General features: G+C 43.7%; 34 non-coding genes and 36 pseudogenes across 34 annotated transcripts; all 70 read right to left on the reverse strand.

Moving 5' to 3' along the window:
* Window positions 1-80: 80 nt before the first annotated feature.
* On the reverse strand, window positions 81-199 carry LOC131713782 (5S ribosomal RNA; annotated as a pseudogene).
* Window positions 200-296: 97 nt separating this feature from the next.
* LOC131712723 (5S ribosomal RNA) lies at window positions 297-415 on the reverse strand. The gene has a single exon (XR_009314614.1). It is a non-coding gene; the product is annotated as a 5S ribosomal RNA (ribosomal RNA).
* Window positions 416-529: 114 nt separating this feature from the next.
* On the reverse strand, window positions 530-648 carry LOC131711432 (5S ribosomal RNA). The gene has a single exon (XR_009313315.1). It is a non-coding gene; the product is annotated as a 5S ribosomal RNA (ribosomal RNA).
* Window positions 649-748: 100 nt separating this feature from the next.
* LOC131716828 (5S ribosomal RNA) lies at window positions 749-867 on the reverse strand. The gene has a single exon (XR_009315713.1). It is a non-coding gene; the product is annotated as a 5S ribosomal RNA (ribosomal RNA).
* A 101-nt stretch (window positions 868-968) lies between these two features.
* LOC131715692 (5S ribosomal RNA) lies at window positions 969-1077 on the reverse strand (annotated as a pseudogene).
* Window positions 1078-1177: 100 nt separating this feature from the next.
* LOC131710043 (5S ribosomal RNA) lies at window positions 1178-1296 on the reverse strand. The gene has a single exon (XR_009311910.1). It is a non-coding gene; the product is annotated as a 5S ribosomal RNA (ribosomal RNA).
* Window positions 1297-1407: 111 nt separating this feature from the next.
* On the reverse strand, window positions 1408-1516 carry LOC131714750 (5S ribosomal RNA; annotated as a pseudogene).
* Window positions 1517-1616: 100 nt separating this feature from the next.
* LOC131716829 (5S ribosomal RNA) lies at window positions 1617-1735 on the reverse strand. Its single transcript, XR_009315714.1, has one exon. It is a non-coding gene; the product is annotated as a 5S ribosomal RNA (ribosomal RNA).
* Window positions 1736-1846: 111 nt separating this feature from the next.
* Window positions 1847-1955, reverse strand: LOC131714751 (5S ribosomal RNA; annotated as a pseudogene).
* Window positions 1956-2069: 114 nt separating this feature from the next.
* On the reverse strand, window positions 2070-2178 carry LOC131716000 (5S ribosomal RNA; annotated as a pseudogene).
* A 100-nt stretch (window positions 2179-2278) lies between these two features.
* On the reverse strand, window positions 2279-2387 carry LOC131714752 (5S ribosomal RNA; annotated as a pseudogene).
* A 114-nt stretch (window positions 2388-2501) lies between these two features.
* On the reverse strand, window positions 2502-2610 carry LOC131714753 (5S ribosomal RNA; annotated as a pseudogene).
* Window positions 2611-2724: 114 nt separating this feature from the next.
* Window positions 2725-2833, reverse strand: LOC131716001 (5S ribosomal RNA; annotated as a pseudogene).
* A 100-nt stretch (window positions 2834-2933) lies between these two features.
* Window positions 2934-3052, reverse strand: LOC131712254 (5S ribosomal RNA). The gene has a single exon (XR_009314147.1). It is a non-coding gene; the product is annotated as a 5S ribosomal RNA (ribosomal RNA).
* A 100-nt stretch (window positions 3053-3152) lies between these two features.
* LOC131716830 (5S ribosomal RNA) lies at window positions 3153-3271 on the reverse strand. Its single transcript, XR_009315715.1, has one exon. It is a non-coding gene; the product is annotated as a 5S ribosomal RNA (ribosomal RNA).
* A 100-nt stretch (window positions 3272-3371) lies between these two features.
* On the reverse strand, window positions 3372-3480 carry LOC131715455 (5S ribosomal RNA; annotated as a pseudogene).
* A 100-nt stretch (window positions 3481-3580) lies between these two features.
* Window positions 3581-3699, reverse strand: LOC131712155 (5S ribosomal RNA). The gene has a single exon (XR_009314047.1). It is a non-coding gene; the product is annotated as a 5S ribosomal RNA (ribosomal RNA).
* A 114-nt stretch (window positions 3700-3813) lies between these two features.
* LOC131716832 (5S ribosomal RNA) lies at window positions 3814-3932 on the reverse strand. Its single transcript, XR_009315717.1, has one exon. It is a non-coding gene; the product is annotated as a 5S ribosomal RNA (ribosomal RNA).
* Window positions 3933-4032: 100 nt separating this feature from the next.
* On the reverse strand, window positions 4033-4151 carry LOC131712156 (5S ribosomal RNA). The gene has a single exon (XR_009314048.1). It is a non-coding gene; the product is annotated as a 5S ribosomal RNA (ribosomal RNA).
* A 114-nt stretch (window positions 4152-4265) lies between these two features.
* LOC131715537 (5S ribosomal RNA) lies at window positions 4266-4374 on the reverse strand (annotated as a pseudogene).
* Window positions 4375-4474: 100 nt separating this feature from the next.
* Window positions 4475-4583, reverse strand: LOC131716409 (5S ribosomal RNA; annotated as a pseudogene).
* Window positions 4584-4683: 100 nt separating this feature from the next.
* On the reverse strand, window positions 4684-4792 carry LOC131714754 (5S ribosomal RNA; annotated as a pseudogene).
* A 100-nt stretch (window positions 4793-4892) lies between these two features.
* On the reverse strand, window positions 4893-5011 carry LOC131716833 (5S ribosomal RNA). Its single transcript, XR_009315718.1, has one exon. It is a non-coding gene; the product is annotated as a 5S ribosomal RNA (ribosomal RNA).
* Window positions 5012-5111: 100 nt separating this feature from the next.
* Window positions 5112-5230, reverse strand: LOC131710611 (5S ribosomal RNA). Its single transcript, XR_009312494.1, has one exon. It is a non-coding gene; the product is annotated as a 5S ribosomal RNA (ribosomal RNA).
* A 114-nt stretch (window positions 5231-5344) lies between these two features.
* On the reverse strand, window positions 5345-5453 carry LOC131714755 (5S ribosomal RNA; annotated as a pseudogene).
* A 100-nt stretch (window positions 5454-5553) lies between these two features.
* Window positions 5554-5672, reverse strand: LOC131712750 (5S ribosomal RNA). Its single transcript, XR_009314639.1, has one exon. It is a non-coding gene; the product is annotated as a 5S ribosomal RNA (ribosomal RNA).
* Window positions 5673-5772: 100 nt separating this feature from the next.
* On the reverse strand, window positions 5773-5891 carry LOC131714302 (5S ribosomal RNA; annotated as a pseudogene).
* Window positions 5892-6005: 114 nt separating this feature from the next.
* On the reverse strand, window positions 6006-6124 carry LOC131713764 (5S ribosomal RNA; annotated as a pseudogene).
* Window positions 6125-6224: 100 nt separating this feature from the next.
* Window positions 6225-6343, reverse strand: LOC131713982 (5S ribosomal RNA; annotated as a pseudogene).
* A 114-nt stretch (window positions 6344-6457) lies between these two features.
* Window positions 6458-6576, reverse strand: LOC131714334 (5S ribosomal RNA; annotated as a pseudogene).
* Window positions 6577-6676: 100 nt separating this feature from the next.
* Window positions 6677-6795, reverse strand: LOC131712912 (5S ribosomal RNA). The gene has a single exon (XR_009314799.1). It is a non-coding gene; the product is annotated as a 5S ribosomal RNA (ribosomal RNA).
* A 97-nt stretch (window positions 6796-6892) lies between these two features.
* Window positions 6893-7001, reverse strand: LOC131714756 (5S ribosomal RNA; annotated as a pseudogene).
* Window positions 7002-7101: 100 nt separating this feature from the next.
* Window positions 7102-7210, reverse strand: LOC131716403 (5S ribosomal RNA; annotated as a pseudogene).
* Window positions 7211-7324: 114 nt separating this feature from the next.
* Window positions 7325-7443, reverse strand: LOC131711086 (5S ribosomal RNA). The gene has a single exon (XR_009312968.1). It is a non-coding gene; the product is annotated as a 5S ribosomal RNA (ribosomal RNA).
* Window positions 7444-7543: 100 nt separating this feature from the next.
* LOC131714269 (5S ribosomal RNA) lies at window positions 7544-7662 on the reverse strand (annotated as a pseudogene).
* Window positions 7663-7762: 100 nt separating this feature from the next.
* Window positions 7763-7881, reverse strand: LOC131711081 (5S ribosomal RNA). The gene has a single exon (XR_009312963.1). It is a non-coding gene; the product is annotated as a 5S ribosomal RNA (ribosomal RNA).
* Window positions 7882-7995: 114 nt separating this feature from the next.
* LOC131712743 (5S ribosomal RNA) lies at window positions 7996-8114 on the reverse strand. Its single transcript, XR_009314632.1, has one exon. It is a non-coding gene; the product is annotated as a 5S ribosomal RNA (ribosomal RNA).
* A 100-nt stretch (window positions 8115-8214) lies between these two features.
* LOC131715361 (5S ribosomal RNA) lies at window positions 8215-8323 on the reverse strand (annotated as a pseudogene).
* A 114-nt stretch (window positions 8324-8437) lies between these two features.
* LOC131715599 (5S ribosomal RNA) lies at window positions 8438-8556 on the reverse strand (annotated as a pseudogene).
* A 100-nt stretch (window positions 8557-8656) lies between these two features.
* On the reverse strand, window positions 8657-8775 carry LOC131714398 (5S ribosomal RNA; annotated as a pseudogene).
* A 115-nt stretch (window positions 8776-8890) lies between these two features.
* On the reverse strand, window positions 8891-8999 carry LOC131716398 (5S ribosomal RNA; annotated as a pseudogene).
* Window positions 9000-9113: 114 nt separating this feature from the next.
* LOC131710044 (5S ribosomal RNA) lies at window positions 9114-9232 on the reverse strand. Its single transcript, XR_009311911.1, has one exon. It is a non-coding gene; the product is annotated as a 5S ribosomal RNA (ribosomal RNA).
* A 114-nt stretch (window positions 9233-9346) lies between these two features.
* Window positions 9347-9455, reverse strand: LOC131716254 (5S ribosomal RNA; annotated as a pseudogene).
* Window positions 9456-9569: 114 nt separating this feature from the next.
* LOC131710045 (5S ribosomal RNA) lies at window positions 9570-9688 on the reverse strand. Its single transcript, XR_009311913.1, has one exon. It is a non-coding gene; the product is annotated as a 5S ribosomal RNA (ribosomal RNA).
* A 114-nt stretch (window positions 9689-9802) lies between these two features.
* LOC131716834 (5S ribosomal RNA) lies at window positions 9803-9921 on the reverse strand. The gene has a single exon (XR_009315719.1). It is a non-coding gene; the product is annotated as a 5S ribosomal RNA (ribosomal RNA).
* A 100-nt stretch (window positions 9922-10021) lies between these two features.
* On the reverse strand, window positions 10022-10140 carry LOC131714784 (5S ribosomal RNA). Its single transcript, XR_009315254.1, has one exon. It is a non-coding gene; the product is annotated as a 5S ribosomal RNA (ribosomal RNA).
* A 100-nt stretch (window positions 10141-10240) lies between these two features.
* LOC131714193 (5S ribosomal RNA) lies at window positions 10241-10358 on the reverse strand (annotated as a pseudogene).
* A 100-nt stretch (window positions 10359-10458) lies between these two features.
* On the reverse strand, window positions 10459-10577 carry LOC131712861 (5S ribosomal RNA). The gene has a single exon (XR_009314749.1). It is a non-coding gene; the product is annotated as a 5S ribosomal RNA (ribosomal RNA).
* Window positions 10578-10691: 114 nt separating this feature from the next.
* Window positions 10692-10800, reverse strand: LOC131714758 (5S ribosomal RNA; annotated as a pseudogene).
* A 114-nt stretch (window positions 10801-10914) lies between these two features.
* Window positions 10915-11023, reverse strand: LOC131714759 (5S ribosomal RNA; annotated as a pseudogene).
* A 114-nt stretch (window positions 11024-11137) lies between these two features.
* LOC131711762 (5S ribosomal RNA) lies at window positions 11138-11256 on the reverse strand. The gene has a single exon (XR_009313650.1). It is a non-coding gene; the product is annotated as a 5S ribosomal RNA (ribosomal RNA).
* A 100-nt stretch (window positions 11257-11356) lies between these two features.
* On the reverse strand, window positions 11357-11475 carry LOC131710865 (5S ribosomal RNA). Its single transcript, XR_009312747.1, has one exon. It is a non-coding gene; the product is annotated as a 5S ribosomal RNA (ribosomal RNA).
* A 114-nt stretch (window positions 11476-11589) lies between these two features.
* Window positions 11590-11708, reverse strand: LOC131710046 (5S ribosomal RNA). The gene has a single exon (XR_009311914.1). It is a non-coding gene; the product is annotated as a 5S ribosomal RNA (ribosomal RNA).
* A 114-nt stretch (window positions 11709-11822) lies between these two features.
* LOC131715662 (5S ribosomal RNA) lies at window positions 11823-11931 on the reverse strand (annotated as a pseudogene).
* A 114-nt stretch (window positions 11932-12045) lies between these two features.
* On the reverse strand, window positions 12046-12164 carry LOC131713803 (5S ribosomal RNA; annotated as a pseudogene).
* A 100-nt stretch (window positions 12165-12264) lies between these two features.
* On the reverse strand, window positions 12265-12383 carry LOC131716835 (5S ribosomal RNA). Its single transcript, XR_009315720.1, has one exon. It is a non-coding gene; the product is annotated as a 5S ribosomal RNA (ribosomal RNA).
* Window positions 12384-12483: 100 nt separating this feature from the next.
* Window positions 12484-12602, reverse strand: LOC131710431 (5S ribosomal RNA). Its single transcript, XR_009312303.1, has one exon. It is a non-coding gene; the product is annotated as a 5S ribosomal RNA (ribosomal RNA).
* A 100-nt stretch (window positions 12603-12702) lies between these two features.
* LOC131710509 (5S ribosomal RNA) lies at window positions 12703-12821 on the reverse strand. The gene has a single exon (XR_009312381.1). It is a non-coding gene; the product is annotated as a 5S ribosomal RNA (ribosomal RNA).
* A 114-nt stretch (window positions 12822-12935) lies between these two features.
* LOC131716176 (5S ribosomal RNA) lies at window positions 12936-13044 on the reverse strand (annotated as a pseudogene).
* Window positions 13045-13158: 114 nt separating this feature from the next.
* On the reverse strand, window positions 13159-13267 carry LOC131714760 (5S ribosomal RNA; annotated as a pseudogene).
* A 100-nt stretch (window positions 13268-13367) lies between these two features.
* Window positions 13368-13486, reverse strand: LOC131712296 (5S ribosomal RNA). Its single transcript, XR_009314189.1, has one exon. It is a non-coding gene; the product is annotated as a 5S ribosomal RNA (ribosomal RNA).
* A 114-nt stretch (window positions 13487-13600) lies between these two features.
* LOC131714761 (5S ribosomal RNA) lies at window positions 13601-13709 on the reverse strand (annotated as a pseudogene).
* A 114-nt stretch (window positions 13710-13823) lies between these two features.
* On the reverse strand, window positions 13824-13942 carry LOC131718115 (5S ribosomal RNA). The gene has a single exon (XR_009317011.1). It is a non-coding gene; the product is annotated as a 5S ribosomal RNA (ribosomal RNA).
* Window positions 13943-14042: 100 nt separating this feature from the next.
* On the reverse strand, window positions 14043-14161 carry LOC131716862 (5S ribosomal RNA). Its single transcript, XR_009315747.1, has one exon. It is a non-coding gene; the product is annotated as a 5S ribosomal RNA (ribosomal RNA).
* A 100-nt stretch (window positions 14162-14261) lies between these two features.
* On the reverse strand, window positions 14262-14380 carry LOC131720805 (5S ribosomal RNA). Its single transcript, XR_009319702.1, has one exon. It is a non-coding gene; the product is annotated as a 5S ribosomal RNA (ribosomal RNA).
* Window positions 14381-14494: 114 nt separating this feature from the next.
* Window positions 14495-14613, reverse strand: LOC131716836 (5S ribosomal RNA). The gene has a single exon (XR_009315721.1). It is a non-coding gene; the product is annotated as a 5S ribosomal RNA (ribosomal RNA).
* A 114-nt stretch (window positions 14614-14727) lies between these two features.
* Window positions 14728-14836, reverse strand: LOC131716177 (5S ribosomal RNA; annotated as a pseudogene).
* Window positions 14837-14950: 114 nt separating this feature from the next.
* Window positions 14951-15059, reverse strand: LOC131714762 (5S ribosomal RNA; annotated as a pseudogene).
* A 100-nt stretch (window positions 15060-15159) lies between these two features.
* LOC131712124 (5S ribosomal RNA) lies at window positions 15160-15278 on the reverse strand. Its single transcript, XR_009314013.1, has one exon. It is a non-coding gene; the product is annotated as a 5S ribosomal RNA (ribosomal RNA).
* A 114-nt stretch (window positions 15279-15392) lies between these two features.
* Window positions 15393-15501, reverse strand: LOC131714763 (5S ribosomal RNA; annotated as a pseudogene).
* Between the last annotated feature and the right edge of the window lie 59 nt (window positions 15502-15560).

A 15560-nucleotide genomic window follows, 5' to 3' on the forward strand; every position in this document is an offset into this window, starting at 1 on the left:
GACTTTTATGTTTAGTGAGCTGGGGGTGATTCCTCCAAAATTTCCTTTTGTCCTCCACACATTTCAATTGTAAAATGTAATGCCTGCAGCACTTGATATTCCCAGGTGGTCTCCCATCCAAGCACTAACCAAGCCCAACATTGCTTAGCTTCTGATATCAGACGAGATCAGGCTTATTCAAGGAGGTGTGGCCGCAGGCAATTACATTTCTGCTTTCATGACTTTTATGTTTAGTGAGCTGGGGGTGATTCCTCCAAAATTTCCTTTCGTCCACACATTTCAATTGTAAAATGTAATGCCTGCAGCACTTGATATTCCCCGGTGGTCTCCCATCCAAGTACTAACCAAGCCCAACATTGCTTAGCGTCTGAGATCAGACGAGATCAGGCTTATTCAAGGTGGTGTGGCCGCAGGCGATTGCATTTCTGCTTTCATGACATTTATGTTTAGTGAGCTGGGGGTGATTCCTCCAAAATTTCCTTTTGTCCTCCACACATTTCAATTGTAAAATGTAATTACAAAAATGTAATGCCTGCAGCACTTGATATTCCCAGGTGGTCTCCCATCCAAGTACTAACCAAGCCCAACATTGCTTAGCTTCTGAGAACAGACGAGATCAGGCTTATTCAAGGTGGTGTGGCCGCAGGCGATTGCATTTCTGCTTTCATGACTTTTATGTTTAGTGAGCTGGGGGTGATTCCTCCAAAATTTCCTTTTGTCCTCCACACATTTCAATTGTAAAATGTAATGCCTGCAGCACTTGATATTCCCAGGTGGTCTCCCATCCAAGTACTAACCAAGCCCAACATTGCTTAGCTTCTGAGATCAGACGAGATCAGGCTTATTCAAGGTGGTGTGGCCGCAGGCGATTGCATTTCTGCTTTCATGACTTTTATGTTTAGTGAGCTGGGGGTGATTCCTCCAAAATTTCCTTTTGTCCTCCACACATTTCAATTACAAAAATGTAATGCCTGCAGCACTTGATATTCCCAGGTGGTCTCCCGTCCAAGTACTAACCAAGCCCAACATTGCTTAGCTTCTGAGATCAGGCTTATTCAAGGTGGTGTGGCCGCAGGCGATTGCATTTCTGCTTTCATGACTTTTATGTTTAGTGAGCTGGGGGTGATTCCTCCAAAATTTCCTTTTGTCCTCCACACATTTCAATTGTAAAATGTAATGCCTGCAGCACTTGATATTCCCAGGTGGTCTCCCATCCAAGTACTAACCAAGCCCAACACTGCTTAGCTTCTGAGATCAGACGAGATCAGGCTTATTCAAGGTGGTGTGGCCGCAGGCGATTGCATTTCTGCTTTCATGACTTTTATGTTTAGGGAGCTGGGGGTGATTCCTCCAAAATTTCCTTTTGTCCACACATTTCAATTGTAAAATGTAATTACAAAAATGTAATGCCTGCAGCACTTGATATTCCCAGGTGGTCTCCCATCCAAGTACTAACCAAGCCCAACATTGCTTAGCTTCTGAGATCAGGCTTATTCAAGGTGGTGTGGCCGCAGGCGATTGCATTTCTGCTTTCATGACTTTTATGTTTAGTGAGCTGGGGGTGATTCCTCCAAAATTTCCTTTTGTCCTCCACACATTTCAATTGTAAAATGTAATGCCTGCAGCACTTGATATTCCCAGGTGGTCTCCCATCCAAGTACTAACCAAGCCCAACATTGCTTAGCTTCTGAGATCAGACGAGATCAGGCTTATTCAAGGTGGTGTGGCCGCAGGCGATTGCATTTCTGCTTTCATGACTTTTATGTTTAGTGAGCTGGGGGTGATTCCTCCAAAATTCCCTTTTGTCCACACATTTCAATTGTAAAATGTAATTACAAAAATGTAATGCCTGCAGCACTTGATATTCCCAGGTGGTCTCCCATCCAAGTACTAACCAAGCCCAACATTGCTTAGCTTCTGAGATCAGGCTTATTCAAGGTGGTGTGGCCGCAGGCGATTGCATTTCTGCTTTCATGACTTTTATGTTTAGTGAGCTGGGGGTGATTCCTCCAAAATTTCCTTTTTGCCTCCACACATTTCAATTGTAAAATGTAATTACAAAAATGTAATGCCTGCAGCACTTGATATTCCCAGGTGGTCTCCCATCCAAGTACTAACCAAGCCCAACATTGCTTAGCTTCTGAGATCAGGCTTATTCAAGTTGGTGTGGCCGCAGGCGATTGCATTTCTGCTTTCATGACTTTTATGTTTAGTGAGCTGGGGGTGATTCCTCCAAAATTTCCCTTTGGCCTCCACACATTTCAATTGTAAAATGTAATGCCTGCAGCACTTGATATTCCCAGGTGGTCTCCCATCCAAGTACTAACCAAGCCCAACATTGCTTAGCTTCTGAGATCAGGCTTATTCAAGGTGGTGTGGCCGCAGGCGATTGCATTTCTGCTTTCATGACTTTTATGTTTAGTGAGCTGGGGGTGATTCCTCCAAAATTTCCTTTTGTCCTCCACACATTTCAATTGTAAAATGTAATTACAAAAATGTAATGCCTGCAGCACTTGATATTCCCAGGTGGTCTCCCATCCAAGTACTAACCAAGCCCAACATTGCTTAGCTTCTGAGATCAGGCTTATTCAAGGTGGTGTGGCCGCAGGCGATTGCATTTCTGCTTTCATGACTTTTATGTTTAGTGAGCTGGGGGTGATTCCTCCAAAATTTCCTTTTGGCCTCCACACATTTCAATTGTAAAATGTAATTACAAAAATGTAATGCCTGCAGCACTTGATATTCCCAGGTGGTCTCCCATCCAAGTACTAACCAAGCCCAACATTGCTTAGCTTCTGAGATCAGGCTTATTCAAGTTGGTGTGGCCGCAGGCGATTGCATTTCTGCTTTCATGACTTTTATGTTTAGTGAGCTGGGGGTGATTCCTCCAAAATTTCCCTTTGGCCTCCACACATTTCAATTGTAAAATGTAATGCCTGCAGCACTTGATATTCCCAGGTGGTCTCCCATCCAAGTACTAACCAAGCCCAACATTGCTTAGCTTCTGAGATCAGACGAGAACAGGCTTATTCAAGGTGGTGTGGCCGCAGGCGATTGCATTTCTGCTTTCATGACTTTTATGTTTAGTGAGCTGGGGGTGATTCCCCCAAAATTTCCTTTTGTCCTCCACACATTTCAATTGTAAAATGTAATGCCTGCAGCACTTGATATTCCCAGGTGGTCTCCCATCCAAGTACTAACCAAGCCCAACATTGCTTAGCTTCTGAGATCAGACGAGATCAGGCTTATTCAAGGTGGTGTGGCCGCAGGCGGTTGCGTTTCTGCTTTCATGACTTTTATGTTTAGTGAGCTGGGGGTGATTCCTCCAAAATTTCCTTTTGTCCTCCACACATTTCAATTGTAAAATGTAATGCCTGCAGCACTTGATATTCCCAGGTGGTCTCCCATCCAAGTACTAACCAAGCCCAACATTGCTTAGCTTCTGAGATCAGGCTTATTCAAGGTGGTGTGGCCGCAAGCAATTGCATTTCTGCTTTCATGACTTTTATGTTTAGTGAGCTGGGGGTGATTCCTCCAAAATTTCCTTTTGTCCTCCACACATTTCAATTGTAAAATGTAATGCCTGCAGCACATGATATTCCCAGGTGGTCTCCCATCCAAGTACTAACCAAGCCCAACACTGCTTAGCTTCTGAGATCAGACGAGATCAGGCTTATTCAAGGTGGTGTGGCCGCAGGCGATTGCATTTCTGCTTTCATGACTTTTATGTTTAGTGAGCTGGGGGTGATTCCTCCAAAATTTCCTTTTGTCCTCCACACATTTCAATTGTAAAATGTAATTACAAAAATGTAATGCCTGCAGCACTTGATATTCCCAGGTGGTCTCCCATCCAAGTACTAACCAAGCCCAACATTGCTTAGCTTCTGAGATCAGACGAGATCAGGCTTATTCAAGGTGGTGTGGCCGCAGGCGATTGCATTTCTGCTTTCATGACTTTTATGTTTAGGGAGCTGGGGGTGATTCCTCCAAAATTTCCTTTTGTCCTCCACACATTTCAATTGTAAAATGTAATGCCTGCAGCACATGATATTCCCAGGTGGTCTCCCATCCAAGTACTAACCAAGCCCAACACTGCTTAGCTTCTGAGATCAGACGAGATCAGGCTTATTCAAGGTGGTGTGGCCGCAGGCGATTGCATTTCTGCTTTCATGACTTTTATGTTTAGGGAGCTGGGGGTGATTCCTCCAAAATTTCCTTTTGTCCTCCACACATTTCAATTGTAAAATGTAATTACAAAAATGTAATGACTGCAGCACTTGATATTCCCAGGTGGTCTCCCATCCAAGTACTAACCAAGCCCAACATTGCTTAGCTTCTGAGATCAGGCTTATTCAAGGTGGTGTGGCCGCAGGCGATTGCATTTCTGCTTTCATGACTTTTATGTTTAGGGAGCTGGGGGTGATTCCTCCAAAATATCCCTTTGGCCTCCACACATTTCAATTGTAAGATGTAATGCCTGCAGCACTTGATATTCCCTGGTGGTCTCCCATCCAAGTACTAACCAAGCCCAACATTGCTTAGCTTCTGAGATCAGGCTTATTCAAGGTGGTGTGGCCGAAGGCAATTGCATTTCTGCTTTCATGACTTTTATGTTTAGGGAGCTGGGGGTGATTCCTCCAAAATTTCCTTTTGTCCTCCACACATTTCAATTGTAAAACGTAATGCCTGCAGCACTTGATATTCCCAGGTGGTCTCCCATCCAAGTACTAACCAAGCCCAACATTGCTTAGCTTCTGAGATCAGGCTTATTCAAGGTGGTGTGGCCGCAGGCGATTGCATTTCTGCTTTCATGACTTTTATGTTTAGGGAGCTGGGGGTGATTCCTCCAAAATTTCCTTTTGTCCTCCACACATTTCAATTGTAAAACGTAATGCCTGCAGCACTTGATATTCCCAGGTGGTCTCCCATCCAAGTACTAACCAAGCCCAACATTGCTTAGCTTCTGAGATCAGACGAGATCAGGCTTATTCAAGGTGGTGTGGCCGCAGGCGATTGCATTTCTGCTTTCATGACTTTTATGTTTAGGGAGTTGGGGGTGATTCCTCCAAAATTTCCATTTGTCCTCCACACATTTCAATTGTAAAAAGTAATGCCTGCAGCACTTGATATTCCCAGGTGGTCTCCCATCCAAGTACTAACCAAGCCCAACATTGCTTAGCTTCTGAGATCAGACGAGATCAGGCTTATTCAAGGTGGCGTGGCCGCAGGCGATTGCATTTCTGCTTTCATGACTTTTATGTTTAGTGAGCTGGGGGTGATTCCTCCAAAATTTCCTTTTGTCCTCCACACATTTCAATTGTAAAATGTAATTACAAAAATGTAATGCCTGCAGCACTTGATATTCCCAGGTGGTCTCCCATCCAAGTACTAACCAAGCCCAACATTGCTTAGCTTCTGAGATCAGGCTTATTCAAGGTGGTGTGGCCGCAGGCGATTGCATTTCTGCTTTCATGACTTTTATGTTTAGTGAGCTGGGGGTGATTCCTCCAAAATTTCCTTTTGGCCTCCACACATTTCAATTGTAAAACGTAATGCCTGCAGCACTTGATATTCCCAGGTGGTCTCCCATCCAAGTACTAACCAAGCCCAACATTGCTTAGCTTCTGAGATCAGACGACATCAGGCTTATTCAAAGTGGTGTGGCCGCAGGCGATTGCATTTCTGCTTTCATGACTTTTATGTTTAGTGAGCTGGGGGTGATTCCTCCAAAATTTCCTTTTGTCCTCCACACATTTCAATTGTAAAATGTAATGCCTGCAGCACTTGATAATCACAGGTGGTCTCCCATTCAAGTACTAACCAAGCCCAACATTGCTTAGCTTCTGAGATCAGACTAGATCAGGCTTATTCAAGGTGGTGTGGCCGCAGGCGATTGCATGTCTGCTTTCATGACTCTTATGTTTAGTGAGCTGGGGGTGATTCCTCCAAAATTTCCTTTTGTCCTCCACACATTTCAATTGTAAAATGTAATTACAAAAATGTAATGCCTGCAGCACTTGATATTCCCAGGTGGTCTCCCATCCAAGTACTAAACAAGCCCAACATTGCTTCGCTTCTGAGATCAGACAAGATCAGGCTTATTCAAGGTGATGTGGCCGCAGGCGGTTGCATTTCTGCTTTCATGACTTTTATGTTTAGTGAGCTGGGGGTGATTCCTCCAAAATTTCCTTTTGTCCGCCACACATTTCAATTGTAAAATGTAATGCCTGCAGCACTTGATATTCCCAGGTGGTCTCCCATCCAAGTACTAACCAAACCCAACATTGCTTAGCTTCTGAGATCAGACGAGATCAGGCTTATTCAAGGTGGCGTGGCCGTAGGCGATTGCATTTCTGCTTTCATGACTTTTATGTTTAGTGAGCTGGGGGTGATTCCTCCAAAATTTTCTTTTGTCCTCCACACATTTCAATTGTAAAATGTAATTACAAAAATGTAATGCCTGCAGCACTTGATATTCCCAGGTGATCTCCCATCCAAGTACTAAACAAGCCCAACATTGCTTAGCTTCTAACATCAGACGAGATCAGGCTTATTCAAGGTGGTGTTGCCGCAGGCGATTGCATTTCTGCTTTCATGACTTTTATGTTTAGTGAGCTGGGGGTGATTCCTCCAAAATTTCCTTTTGTCCTCCACACAATTCAATTGTAAAATGTAATGCCTGCAGCACTTGATATTCCCAGGTGGTCTCCCATCCAAGTACTAACCAAGCCCAACATTGCTTAGCTTCTGAGAGCAGACGAGATCAGGCTTATTCAAGGTGGTGTGGCCGCAGGAAATTGCTTTTCTGCTTTCTTGACTTTTATGTTTAGTGAGCTGGGGGTGATTCCTCCAAAATTTCCTTTTGTCCACACATTTCAATTGTAAAATGTAATGCCTGCAGCACTTGATATTCCCAGGTGGTCTCCCATCCAAGTACTAACCAAGCCCAACATTGCTTAGCTTCTGAGATCAGGCTTATTCAAGGTGGTGTGGCCGCAGGCGATTGCATTTCTGCTTTCATGACTTTTATGTTTAGTGAGCTTGGGGTGATTACTCCAAAATTTCCTTTTGTCCTCCACACATTTCAATTGTAAAATGTAATGCCTGCAGCACTTGATATTCCCAGGTGGTCTCCCATCCAAGTACTAACCAAGCCCAACATTGCTAAGCTTCTGAGATCAGACTTATTCAAGGTGGTGTGGCCGCAGGCGATTGCATTTCTGCTTTCTTGACTTTTATGTTTAGTGAGCTGGGGGTGATTCCTCCAAAATTTCCTTTTGTCCTCCACACATTTCAATTGTAAAATGTAATTACAAAAATGTAATGCCTGCAGCACTTGATATTCCCAGGTGGTCTCCCATCCAAGTACTAACCAAGCCCAACTTTGCTTAGCTTCTGAGATCAGACGAGATCAGGCTTATTCAAGGTGGTGTGGCCGCAGCCGATTGCATTTCTGCTTTCATGACTTTTATGTTTAGTGAGCTGGGGGTGATTCCTCCAAAATTTCCTTTTGTCCTCCACACATTTCAATTGTAAAATGTAATGCCTGCAGCACTTGATATTCCCAGGTGGTCTCCCATCCAAGTACTAACCAAACCCAACATTGCTTAGCTTCTGAGAGCAGACGAGATCATGCTTATTCAAGGTGGTGTGGCCGCAGGAAATTGCTTTTCTGCTTTCTTGACTTTTATGTTTAGTGAGCTGGGGGTGATTCCTCCAAAATTTCCTTTTGTCCTCCACACATTTCAATTGTAAAATGTAATGCCGGCAGCACTTGAAATTCCCAGGTGGTCTCCCATCCAAGTACTAACCAAGCCCAACTTTGCTTAGCTTCTGAGATCAGACGAGATCAGGCTTATTCAAGGTGGTGTGGCCGCAGGCGAATGCATTTCTGCTTTCATTACTTTTATGTTTAGTGAGCTGGGGGTGATTCCTCCAAAATTTCCTTTTGTCCTCCACACATTTCAATTGTAAAATGTAATTACAAAAATGTAATGCCTGCAGCACTTGATATTCCCAGGTGGCCTCCCATCCAAATACTAACCAAGCCCAACATTGCTTAGCTTCTGAGATCAGACGAGATCAGGCTTATTCAAGGTGGTGTGGCCGCAGGCGATTGCATTTCTGCTTTCATGACTTTTATGTTTAGTGAGCTGGGGGTGATTCCTCCAAAATTTCCTTTTGTCCTCCACACATTTCAATTGTAAAATGTAATGCCTGCAGCACTTGATATTCCCAGGTGGTCTCCCATCCAAGTACTAACCAAGCCCAACATTGCTTAGCTTCTGAGATCAGGCTTATACAAGGTGGTGTGGCCGCAGGCGATTGCATTTCTGCTTTCATGACTTTTATGTTTAGTGAGCTGGGGGTGATTCCTCCAAAATTTCCTTTTGTCCTCCACACATTTCAATTGTAAAATGTAATTACAAAAATGTAATGCCTGCAGCATTTGATATTCCCAGGTGGTCTCCCATCCAAGTACTAACGAAGCCCAACACTACTTAGCTTCTGAGATCAGACGAGATCAGGCTTATTCAAGGTGGTGTGGCCGCAGGTGATTGCATTTCTGCTTTCATGACTTTTATGTTTAGGGAGCTGGGGGTGATTCCTCCAAAATTTCCTTTTGGCCTCCACACATTTCAATTGTAAAATGTAATGCCTGCAGCACTTGATATTCCCAGGTGGTCTCCCATCCAAGTACTAACCAAGCCCAACATTGCTTAGCTTCTGAGATAAGGCGAGATCAGGCTTATTCAAGGTGGTGCAGCCGCAGGCGATTGCATTTCTGCTTTCATGAATTTTTATGTTTAGGGAGCTGGGGGTGATTCCTCCAAAATTTCCTTTTGTCCTCCACACATTTCAATTGTAAAATGTAATTACAAAAATGTAATGCCTGCAGCACTTGATATTCCCAGGTGGTCTCCCATCCAAGTACTAACCAAGCCCAACATTGCTTAGCTTCTGAGATAAGGCTAATTCAAGGTGGTGTGGCCGCAGGCGATTGCATTTCTGCTTTCATGACTTTTATGTTTAGGGAGCTGGGGGTGATTCCTCCAAAATTTCCTTTTGTCCTCCACACATTTCAATTGTAAAATGTAATTACAAAAATGTAATGCCTGCAGCACTTGATATTCCCAGGTGGTCTCCCATCCAAGTACTAACCAAGCCCAACACTGCTTAGCTTCTGAGATCAGACGAGATCAGGCTTATTCAAGGTGGTGTGGCCGCAGGCGATTGCATTTCTGCTTTCATGACTTTTATGTTTAGGGAGCTGGGGGTGATTCCTCCAAAATTTCCTTTTGTCCTCCACACATTTCAATTGTAAAATGTAATTACAAAAATGTAATGCCTGCAGCACTTGATATTCCCAGGTGGTCTCCCATCCAAGTACTAACCAAGCCCAACATTGCTTAGCTTCTGAGATAAGGCTTATTCAAGGTGGTGTGGCCGCAGGCGATTGCATTTCTGCTTTCATGACTTTTATGTTTAGGGAGCTGGGGGTGATTCCTCCAAAATTTCCTTTTGTCCTCCACACATTTCAATTGTAAAATGTAATTACAAAAATGTAATGCCTGCAGCACTTGATATTCCCAGGTGGTCTCCCATCCAAGTACTAACCAAGCCCAACACTGCTTAGCTTCTGAGATCAGACGAGATCAGGCTTATTCAAGGTGGTGTGGCCGCAGGCGATTGCATTTCTGCTTTCATGACTTTTATGTTTAGGGAGCTGGGGGTGATTCCTCCAAAATTTCCTTTTGTCCTCCACACATTTCAATTGTAAAATGTAATTACAAAAATGTAATGCCTGCAGCACTTGATATTCCCAGGTGGTCTCCCATCCAAGTACTAACCAAGCCCAACATTGCTTAGCTTCTGAGATCAGACGAGATCAGGCTTATTCAAGGTGGTGTGGCCGCAGGCGATTGCATTTCTGCTTTCATGACTTTTATGTTTAGTGAGCTGGGGGTGATTCCTCCAAAATTTCCTTTTGTCCTCCACACATTTCAATTGTAAAATGTAATGCCTGCAGCACTTGATATTCCCAGGTGGTCTCCCATCCAAGTACTAACCAAGCCCAACATTGCTTAGCTTCTGAGATCAGACGAGATCAGGCTTATTCAAAGTGGTGTGGCCGCAGGCGATTGCATTTCTGCTTTCATGACTTTTATGTTTAGTGAGCTGGGGGTGATTCCTCCAAAATTTCCTTTTGGACTCCACACATTTCAATTGTAAAATGTAATGCCTGCAGCACTTGATATTCCCAGGTGGTCTCCATCCAAGTACTAACCAAGCCCAACATTGCTTAGCTTCTGAGATCAGACTTGATCAGGCTTATTCAAGGTGGTGTGGCCGCAGGCGATTGCATTTCTGCTTTCATGACTTTTATGTTTAGTGAGCTGGGGGTGATTACTCCAAAATTTCCTTTTGTCCTCCACACATTTCAATTGTAAAATGTAATGCCTGCAGCACTTGATATTCCCAGGTGGTCTCCCATCCAAGTACTAACTAAGTCCAACATTGCTTAGCTTCTGAGATCAGACGAGATCAGGCTTATTCAAGGTGGTGTGGCCGCAGGCGATTGCATTTCTGCTTTCATGACTTTTATGTTTAGTGAGCTGGGGGTGATTCCTCCAAAATTTCCTTTTGGCCTCCACACATTTCAATTGTAAAATGTAATTACAAAAATGTAATGCCTGCAGCACTTGATATTCCCAGGTGGTCTCCCATCCAAGTACTAACCAAGCCCAACATTGCTTAGCTTCTGAGATCAGGCTTATTCAAGGTGGTGTGGCCGCAGGCGATTGCATTTCTGCTTTCATGACTTTTATGTTTAGTGAGCTGGGGGTGATTCCTCCAAAATTTCCTTTTGTCCTCCACACATTTCAATTGTAAAATGTAATTACAAAAATGTAATGCCTGCAGCACTTGATATTCCCAGGTGGTCTCCCATCCAAGTACTAACCAAGCCCAACATTGCTTAGCTTCTGAGATCAGGCTTATTCAAGGTGGTGTGGCCGCAGGCGATTGCATTTCTGCTTTCGTGACTTTTATGTTTAGTGAGCTGGGGGTGATTCCTCCAAAATTTCCTTTTGTCCTCCACACATTTCAATTGTAAAATGTAATTACAAAAATGTAATGCCTGCAGCACTTGATATTCCCAGGTGGTCTCCCATCCAAGTATTAACCAAGCCCAACATTGCTTAGCTTCTGAGATCAGACGAGATCAGGCTTATTCAAGGTGGTGTGGCCGCAGGCGATTGCATTTCTGCTTTCATGACTTTTATGTTTAGTGAGCTGGGGGTGATTCCTCCAAAATTTCCTTTTGTCCTCCACACATTTCAATTGTAAAATGTAATGCCTGCAGCACTTGATATTCCCAGGTGGTCTCCCATCCAAGTACTAACCAAGCCCAACATTGCTTAGCTTCTGAGACCAGACGAGATCAGGCTTATTCAAGGTGGTGTGGCCGCAGGCGATTGCATTTCTGCTTTCATGACTTTTATGTTTAGTGAGCTGGGGGTGATTCCTCCAAAATTTCCTTTTGTCCTCCACACATTTCAATTGTAAAATGTAATTACAAAAATGTAATGCCTGCAGCACTTGATATTCCCAGGTGGTCTCCCATCCAAGTACTAACCAAGCCCAACACTGCTTAGCTTCTGAGATCAGACGAGATCAGGCTTATTCAAGGTGGTGTGGCCGCAGGCGATTGCATTTCTGCTTTCATGACTTTTATGTTTATTGAGGTGGGGGTGATTCCTCCAAAATTTCCTTTTGTCCTCCTCACATTTCAATTGTAAAATGTAATTACAAAAATGTAATGCCTGCAGCTCTTGATATTCCCAGGTGGTCTCCCATCCAAGTACTAACCAAGCCCAACATTGCTTAGCTTCTGAGATCAGGCTTATTCAAGGTGGTGTGGCCGCAGGCGATTGCATTTCTGCTTTCATGACTTTTATGTTTAGTGAGCTGGGGGTGATTCCTCCAAAATTTCCTTTTGTCCTCCACACATTTCAATTGTAAAATGTAATTATAAAAATGTAATGCCTGCAGTACTTTATATTCCCAGGTGGTCTCCCATCCAAGTACTAACCAAGCCCAACATTGCTTAGCTTCTGAGATCAGATGAGATCAGGCTTATTCAAGGTAGTGTGGCCGCAGGCGGTTGCATTCCTGCTTTCATGACTTTTATGTTTAGTGAGCTGGGGGTGATTCCTCCAAAATTTCCTTTTGTCCTCCACACATTTCAATTGTAAAATGTAATGCCTGCAGCACTTGATATTCCCAGGTGGTCTCCCATCCAAGTACTAACCAAGCCCAACATTGCTTAGCTTCTGAGATCAGACGAGATCAGGCTTATTCAAGGTGGTGTGGCCGCAGGCGATTGCATTTCTGCTTTCATGACTTTTATGTTTAGTGAGCTGGGGGTGATTCCTCCAAAATTTCCTTTTGGCCTCCACACATTTCAATTGTAAAATGTAATGCCTGCAGCACTTGATATTCCCAGGTGGTCTCCCATCCAAGTACTAACCAAGCCCAACATTGCTTAGCTTCTGAGATCATACGAGATCAGGCTTATTCAAGGTGGTGTGGCCGCAGGCGATTGCATTTCTGCTTTCATGACTTTTATGTTTAGTGAGCTGGGGGTGATTCCTCCAAAATTTCCTTTTGTCCTCCACACATTTCAATTGTAAAATGTAATGCCTGCAGCACTTGATATTCCCAGGTGGTCTCCCATCCAAGTACTAACCAAGCCCAACATTGCTTAGCTTCTGAGATCAGACGAGATCAGGCTTATTCAAGATGGTGTGGCCGCAGGCGATTGCATTTCTGCTTTCATGACTTTTATGTTTAGTGAGCTGGGGGTGATTCCTCCAAAATTTCCTTTTGTCCTCCACACATTTCAATTGTAAAATGTAATTACAAAAATGTATTGCCTGCAGCACTTGATATTCCCAGGTGGTCTCCCATCCAAGTACTAACCAAGCCCAATATTGCTTAGCTTCTGAGAGCAGGCTTATTCAATGTGGTGTGGCCGCAGGCGATTGCATTTCTGCTTTCATGACTTTTATGTTTAGTGAGCTTTGGGTGATTCCTCCAAAATTTCCTTTTGTCCTCCACACATTTCAATTGTAAAATGTAATTACAAAAATGTAATGCCTGCAGCACTTGATATTCCCAGGTGGTCTCCCATCCAAGTACTAACCAAGCCCAACATTGCTTAGCTTCTGAGATCAGGCTTATTCAAGGTGGTGTGGCCGCAGGCGATTGCATTTCTGCTTTCATAACTTTTATGTTTAGTGAGCTGGGGGTGAGTCCTCCAAAATTTCCTTTTGTCCTCCACACATTTCAATTGTAAAATGTAATGCCTGCAGCACTTGATATTCCCAGGTGGTCTCCCATCCAAGTACTAACCAAGCCCAACGTTGCTTAGCTTCTGAGATCAGACGAGATCAGGCTTATTCAAGGTGGTGTGTCCGCAGGCGATTGCATTTCTGCTTTCATGACTTTTATGTTTAGGGAGCTGGGGGTGATTCCTCCAAAATTTCCTTTTGTCCTCCACACATTTCAATTGTAAAATGTAATTACAAAAATGTAATGCCTGCAGCACTTGATATTCCCAGGTGGTCTCCCATCCAAGTACTAACCAAGCCCAACATTGCTTAGCTTCTGAGATCAGGCTTATTCAAGGTGGTGTGGCCGCAGGCGATTGCATTTCTGCTTTCATGACTTTTATGTTTAGTGAGCTGGGGGTGATTCCTCCAAAATTTCCTTTTGTCCTCCACACATTTCAATTGTAAAATGTAATTACAAAAATGTAATGCCTGCAGCACTTGATATTCCCAGGTGGTCTCCCATCCAAGTACTAACCAAGCCCAACATTGCTTAGCTTCTGAGATCAGACGAGATCAGGCTTTTTCAAGGTGGTGTGGCCGCAGGCGATTGCTTTTCTGCTTTCATGACTTTTATGTTTAGTGAGCTGGGGGTGATTCCTCCAAAATTTCCTTTTGTCCTCCACACATTTCAATTGTAAAATGTAATGCCTGCAGCACTTGATATTCCCAGGTGGTCTCCCATCCAAGTACTAATCAAGCCCAACATTGCTTAGCTTCTGAGATCAGACGAGATCAGGCTTATTCAAGGTGGTGTGGCCGCAGGCGATTGCATTTCTGCTTTCATGACTTTTATGTTTAGTGAGCTGGGGGTGATTCCTCCAAAATTTCCTTTTGGCCTCCACACATTTCAATTGTAAAATGTAATGCCTGCAGCACTTGATATTCCCAGGTGGTCTCCCATCCAAGTACTAATCAAGCCCAACATTGCTTAGCTTCTGAGATCAGACGAGATCAGGCTTATTCAAGGTGGTGTTGCCGCAGGCGATTGCATTTCTGCTTTCATGACTTTTATGTTTAGTGAGCTGGGGGTGATTCCTCCAAAATTTCCTTTTGTCCTCCACACATTTCAATTGTAAAATGTAATTACAAAAATGTAATGCCTGCAGCACTTGATATTCCCAGGTGGTCTCCCATCCAAGTACTAACCAAGCCCAACATTGCTTAGCTTCTGAGATCAGACGAGATCAGGCTTATTCAAGGTGGTGTGGCCGCAGGCGATTGCATTTCTGCTTTCATGACTTTTATGTTTAGGGAGCTGGGGGTGATTCCTCCAAAATTTCCTTTTGTCCTCCACACATTTCAATTGTAAAATGTAATTACAAAAATGTATTGCCTGCAGCACTTGATATTCCCAGGTGGTCTCCCATCCAAGTACTAACCAAGCCCAATATTGCTTAGCTTCTGAGAGCAGGCTTATTCAATGTGGTGTGGCCGCAGGCGATTGCATTTCTGCTTTCATGACTTTTATGTTTAGTGAGCTTTGGGTGATTCCTCCAAAATTTCCTTTTGTCCTCCACACATTTCAATTGTAAAATGTAATTACAAAAATGTAATGCCTGCAGCACTTGATATTCCCAGGTGGTCTCCCATCCAAGTACTAACCAAGCCCAACATTGCTTAGCTTCTGAGATCAGGCTTATTCAAGGTGGTGTGGCCGCAGGCGATTGCATTTCTGCTTTCATAACTTTTATGTTTAGTGAGCTGGGGGTGAGTCCTCCAAAATTTCCTTTTGTCCTCCACACATTTCAATTGTAAAATGTAATGCCTGCAGCACTTGATATTCCCAGGTGGTCTCCCATCCAAGTACTAACCAAGCCCAACATTGCTTAGCTTCTGAGATCAGACGAGATCAGGCTTATTCAAGGTGGTGTGTCCGCAGGCGATTGCATTTCTGCTTTCATGACTTTTATGTTTAGGGAGCTGGGGGTGATTCCTCCAAAATTTCCTTTTGTCCTCCACACATTTCAATTGTAAAATGTAATTACAAAAATGTAATGCCTGCAGCACTTGATATTCCCAGGTGGTCTCCCATCCAAGTACTAACCAAGCCCAACATTGCTTAGCTTCTGAGATCAGGCTTATTCAAGGTGGTGTGGCCGCAGGCGATTGCATTTCTGCTTTCATGACTTTTATGTTTAGTGAGCTGGGGGTGATTCCTCCAAA

The sequence above is a fragment of the Acipenser ruthenus genome, chromosome 44, assembly GCF_902713425.1.
Source record: "Acipenser ruthenus chromosome 44, fAciRut3.2 maternal haplotype, whole genome shotgun sequence".
Lineage (NCBI taxonomy): Eukaryota > Metazoa > Chordata > Actinopteri > Acipenseriformes > Acipenseridae > Acipenser > Acipenser ruthenus.